Here is a 6,000-nt window from a genome sequence, read left to right as displayed (position 1 = left end):
TTTTGTTACCATGCAACGAGCAGACGCTTGTGAAAAGTACTAGCTACAAAATTGGCTAAATGCCTGCTGCTGTATACATAGCGCGCGCGTGTGTATGTTGCTAACATTGGCTAGTTAGCTAGCCATCAATAAAGTTCCTAACGTTACAACATGGCAGACGGCTGGAGCACCGACACCGGAGAGGCAGACTATCGTTCCCGGGATGCTGTCAAAAATCTTACAATTAAGTAAGTTGCAGTTGGCCTTTGTGTGGCTTTTATTCCTTGCATTGCCATACAAGCAAGACACTGTCTTTAGCTAATGTTAGCTCTCAAAGCAGATGATGATAAACACCCAGTATATTGCTTGACCTGATCCCTGAGTTTGCCACGAAAACATGTCAATTGTTTATATTTATAATAGTGTTTACAGGATCCGTATTCAGAGAGTCACCTTCACAGCAGCCCTCAACACCTTCAGCAGCAGGTTTTGACTCAACAGGAGAGGGGAGGCATTGAGCTGGACACCCTCAACTCACAGGCTCAATCAGGTATTAACACTGTTTTGAAACAGCAAGATGATGTTAGATGTTTTGAAACAGAAAGGTGTTAGATGCTTCTTAGTTGAGTAGATGTTATTTTCGTGGTGGCTAGATATGGACCAGAACATCTTGGTTTTGTTTTCAGCCGGAGATGGTGAGGAGGAGTTAGTGGTAGGCAGGCAGGAGAAGCTGTTCAGTCAGGTAGGTCCTCTACCAGTGTCCTTATAACAAATAAGACTTCACTGTTTAGGATAGTTTATGTTGCATAGTAAGTTGTGTGTGTGTGTGTGCGCGCGCGCAATATGAAGTGGTTTTGTTCCAGAGTCAGTATGCCAGACTCCACTGGAGAGACAATACCACACAGAGATCATGGCTCTGGAGTGGGCAGATGGAACCGCAGGATTTTCACCGACACTGATTCGGACTGCTATATCAATTGGGAAGGGGTGGGTTTCTACTGAATCTCCATTTCTGTAATGGTTCTGTAACCACAGACGCTGGGAGAGGAGCAGCAAGTACAGGGTGAGGATCTACTAATAAATAGACATGAAAATAAAGAAGAACAGAGTCTGGACAAGAGAAACAAAACATTATCAATGCAGGCACAGGAATGAAACTGAGGAAGTGACAGATATAGGGGAGGCAATCAATGACGTGATGGAGTCCAGGTGAGTCCAATGAAGCGCTGATGCGCGTAACGATGGTGGCAGATGTGTGTAATGATGAGCAGCCTGGCGACCTTGTGCTCCAGAGAGGGGGAGCGGGGGCAGACGTGACAATTTCATTATTCAAAACAAAGCATTTACCTAATTTCTGTCCCAAAGAAACGTGAGTGTTTTAAAGCTGTTTTTGATATACTCATTACAGGATTCCCAGAGTATGGTGACGCAGATAAAGTCCAACCCTACCTTCCTGGCACATAGGGTGGCCAATGTCAGACACAGACGACATGACAGACACCCAGTGTAGGTCCCTGTTACTCACCAAAGTGAATTATTATTAAAGTGAATGTAATTGAAGCAACATTGATGTGTGATGTGCTGCTTTGAAGACAAACAGTGTACCGGTATGTTCACATTACACCATACCCTTGTATGCAAAATGTGTTTGTGGTATTCTGTTGGTCTGCAGTGACAGCACCGTCCCCAAGTCCAGGCTGATTACCTGGGAGCCCTCGGAGGACTTTATGAAGTCCAGCCACGTGGTCAACACACCTGTACAGACCATGCACATCATGGGGGACCTGGGACCACCAGGCAAGTGAGTAGCACAAGGGGGAAAACCACTATGTAGCCTATGCACTTATTACACTGCTTTGTATGTAATAACTTTGAAGTACATTCCAATTCAGGAATTGAAAAGTGGCATTGTATTCTTGTATTCCTCAGACTTGGCCAAAACGAGAAGGAATGCTTGTTGTGCACAATAAGAGCAGATGGAAATGGAGTGATTACCATCAAACCAGACATCAACAAAGTTGTTTCATCAGCAAAGGTCATCTCAAATCTGATTTTATTTGTCACATGCCGAATACAACAGGTGTAGTAGACCTTACAGTGAAATGCTTATTTAAAAAAAATAAGTGTTAGGTAATTATTTTTTATTTTGGACCTAGACTTGGCGCTCCGGTACAGCTTGCCGTGCGGTAGAAGAGAGAACATTCTATGACTAGGGTGGCTTGAGTCTTTGACAATTTTTAGGGCCTTATTCTGACACCACCTGGTATAGTGGTCCTGGATGGCAGGAAGCTTGGCCCCAGTGATGTACTGGGACATACTCACTACCCTCTGTAGTGCTTTGCAGTCAAAGTCCGAGCAGTTGCCATACCAGGCAGTGATTCAACCAGTCAGGATGCTCTCGATGGTGAAGCTGTAGAATTTTTTGAGGATCTGAGGACCCATGCTAAATCTTTTCAGTCTCTTGTGGGGGAATAGGCTTTGTCGTGCCCTCTTCACGGCTGTCTTGGTGTGTTTTGACCATTATAGTTTGGTGATGTGGACACCAAGGAACTTGAAGCTCTCAACCTGCTCCACTACAGCCACGTCGATAAGAATGGGGGAGTGCTCAGTCCTCCTTTTCCTGTAGTCCACAATCTTCTCCTTTGTCTTGATCACATTGAAGAAGAGGTTGTTGTCCTTGCACCACATTGTCAGGACTCTGACCTCCTTATAGGCTTTCTCGTCGTTGTCGGTGATCAGGCCTATCACTGTTGTCATCGGCAAACTTAATGATGGTGTTGGAGTTGTGCCTGGCCATGCAGTCATGAGTGAACAGGGAGTACAGGAGGGGACTGAGCATGCACCCTAGAGGTGCCCCCGTGTTGAGGATCAGCGTGGCGGATGTGTTGTTACCTACCCTTACCACCTGGGGGCGGCCCGTCAGGAGGTCCAGGATCCAGTTGCAAAGGGAGGTGTTTAGTCCCAGGGTCCTTAGCTTAGTGATGAGCTTTGAGGGCACTAAGGTGTTAAACGCTGAGATGTAGTCAATGAATAGCATTCTCACATAGGTGCTTCTTTTGTCCATGTGTGAAAGGGCAGTGTGGAGTGCAATAGAGATTGCATCATCTGTGGATCTGTTGGGGCGGTATGCAAATTGAAGTGGATCTAGGGTTTCTGGGATAATGGTGTTGATGTGAGCCATGGCCAGCCTTTCAAAGCACTTCATGGCTACAGATGTGAGTGCTACGGGTCGGTAGTCATTTAGTCAGGTTACCTTAGTGTTCTTGGGCACAGGGACTATGGTGGTCTGCTTGAAACATGTTGGTATTACAGACTCCGACAGGGAGAGGTTGAAAATGTCAGTGAAGACGATTGCCAGTTGGTCAGAGCATGCTCGGAGTACACGGCCTGGTAATCTATCTGGCCCTGCGGCCTTATGAATGTTGACCTGTTGATCAATGTTGATCACAGTCATCCGGAACAGCTGATGCTCTCATGCATCTTTCAGTGTTACTTGCCTTGAAGCGAGCGTAGAAATTATTTAGCTCGTCTGGTAGGCTCGTGTCACTGGGCAGCTCTCGGCTGTGCTTCCCTTTGTCGTCTGTAATAGTTTGCAAGCCCTGCCACATCCGACGAGCGTCGGAGCCGGTGTAGTATGATTCGATCTTAGGCCTGTATTGACACTTTGCCTGTGTAACAGTATAACTTTAGACCGTCCCCTTGCCCCGGGCGCGAACCAGGGACCCTCTGCACACATCAACAACAGTCACCCACGAAGCGTCGTTACCCATCGCTCCACAAAAGCCGCGGCCCTTGCAGAGCAAGGGGAAACCCTGCTTCAAGTTTCAGAGCAAGTGACGTAACCGATTGAAATGCTATTAGCGCGTACCCGCTAACTAGCTAGCCATTTCACATCCGTTACACCTGTTTGATGGTTCGTTGGAGGGCATAGTGGGATTTCTTATAAGCTTCCGTGTTAGAGTCCTGCTCCTTGAAAGCGGAAGCTCTACCCTTTAGCTCTCTGCGGATGTTGCCTGTAATCCATGGCTTCTGGTTGGGTATATACGTATAGTCACTGTGGGGATGACGTCATTGATCCACGTATTGATGAAGCCAGTGATTGATGTGGTGTACTCCTCAATGCCATCGGAAGAATCCCAGGAACATATTCCAGTCTGTGCAAGCAAAACAGTTCTGTAGTTTAGCATCTGCTTCATCTGACCACTTTTTTAATAGACTGAGTCACTGATGCTTCCTGCTTTCATTTTTTCTTGTAAGCAGGAATCAGGAGGATAGAATTATGGTCAGATTTGCCAAATGGAGGGCGAGGGAGAGCTTTGTACGCATCTCTGTGTGTGGAGTGAAGGTGGTCTAGAGTTCGTTTTTTTCCCGCTCTGGTTGCACATTTAACATGCTGGTTGAAATTAGGTCAAACGGATTTACATTTACATTTAAGTTTCCCTCCATTAATGTCCCCGGCCACTAGGAGCGCCGCCTCTGGATGAGTGTTTTCCTGTTTGCTTATGGCGGTATACAGCTCATTGAGTGCGGTCTTATTGCCAGCATCGGTCTGTGGTGGTGTGTAGACAGCTATGAAAAATATAGATGAAAACTTTCTAGGTAGATAGTGTGGTCTGCAGCTTATCGTGAGATACTCTAGCTCAGGCGAGCAAAACCTTGAGACTTCCTTGGATATCGTGCACCAGCTGATGTTCTATCCTGCCGATAGTGTATATTATTAATGACGTCGTTCAGCCACGACTCTGTGAAGCATGAGATATTACAATTTAAGGTCCCGTTGGTAGGATATATGTGCTTTTAGTTCGTCCCATTTATTTTCCAGCTATTGTATGTTGGCTAACAGTACGGATGGCAAAGGCAGATTAGCCACTCGTCACCTGATCCTCACAAGGCACCCCGATCTCCTTCTGCGAAATCTACTTATTTTTTTCCTACGAATGACAAGGATGAGGTTCTGTTCAGGTGTCTGGAGTAAATCCCTCTCGTCTGACTCATTACAGAAAAATTCTTTGTCCAATTCAAGGTGGGTAATCGCTGTTCTGATGTCCAGAAGCTCTTTTCGGTCATAAGAGACGGTAGCAGCAACATTATGTACAAAATAAGTTTCAAACAATGTGAAAAAACTAACAAAATAGCATGGTTGGTTAAGAGCCAATAAAACGTCAGCCATCCTCTCTGGCGCCAGTACAACTTTATAAGTCCATGTTACGGGGAACAAAGGGAATTTGTTTTTCTGAAGGGTTTGGTCACAGATCTGCCAGTTCAGATCAAATCCCACGTTTTGTTGCCTGACTCACGACTCAAACCAGTGACCTTTCAGTTACTGGACTAATTCTCTATCTTCCACCTTCTAACACAATTTAATATTTTTATTTCACCTTTATTTAACCAGGTAGACAACAAGTTCTCATTTACAACTGCGACCTGGCATGGGCGTCCTAGGCGAAGTTCCCTTTACACTATCCCATGTGCGTGTCTCATGATCTGGTAATGAGGTAGTCCTGCCTGTAAGTTTAATATCAGTGTCACCCGCAGCTCAAAGGGCATTACATCTTGGTCTAATGGTCAAGACACTGGTTTTTCCCATGGGAGGCCCGGGTACAGATCCTGCCCATGAAATATGCACACCTCTCCCAAAGCACAATTCCACTACCACCAATGTAGTGTTTTTTTTGCAAACAGCAATGGTGTAATGTCCCTTTTGTCTCAAACCCGGGTCTCCCTGCCCGTAGGCAAACAAATATATTTTAGTGAACACTGTGCACAATCCAGGTGTGGAAAGCTCTTAGAGACTTACCCAGAAAGACTCACAGCTGTAATCGCTGCCAAAGGTGCTTGTACAAAGTATTGGCTCAAGGGTGTGAATACTTATGTAAATTAGATATTTCTGTATTAAATGTTCAATACATTTGCAAACATTTCTTAATATGTTTTCACTTTCTCATTATGGTGTTCTGTGTGTGGCTGGGTGAGAGAAATACATATATTTAATACATTTTGAATTCAGGCTGGAACACAACG

General features: G+C 45.4%; 1 long non-coding RNA gene across 1 annotated transcript; it reads left to right on the top strand.

Annotated features, from left to right (window-relative positions):
• Positions 1-45: 45 nt before the first annotated feature.
• LOC129819071 (uncharacterized) lies at positions 46-5,514 on the top strand. Its single transcript, XR_008754007.1, has 5 exons — positions 46-227; positions 403-529; positions 1,388-1,485; positions 1,652-1,780; positions 1,909-5,514. It is a non-coding gene; the product is annotated as an uncharacterized LOC129819071 (long non-coding RNA).
• The last annotated feature ends 486 nt before the right edge of the window (positions 5,515-6,000 follow it).

This window comes from Salvelinus fontinalis, chromosome 21 (genome assembly GCF_029448725.1).
Source record: "Salvelinus fontinalis isolate EN_2023a chromosome 21, ASM2944872v1, whole genome shotgun sequence".
In the NCBI taxonomy this organism is placed as follows: Eukaryota; Metazoa; Chordata; class Actinopteri; order Salmoniformes; family Salmonidae; genus Salvelinus; species Salvelinus fontinalis.
The sequence above is the reverse complement of the archived record's forward strand: the minus strand, read 5'-3'. Positions and strand labels throughout refer to the sequence as shown.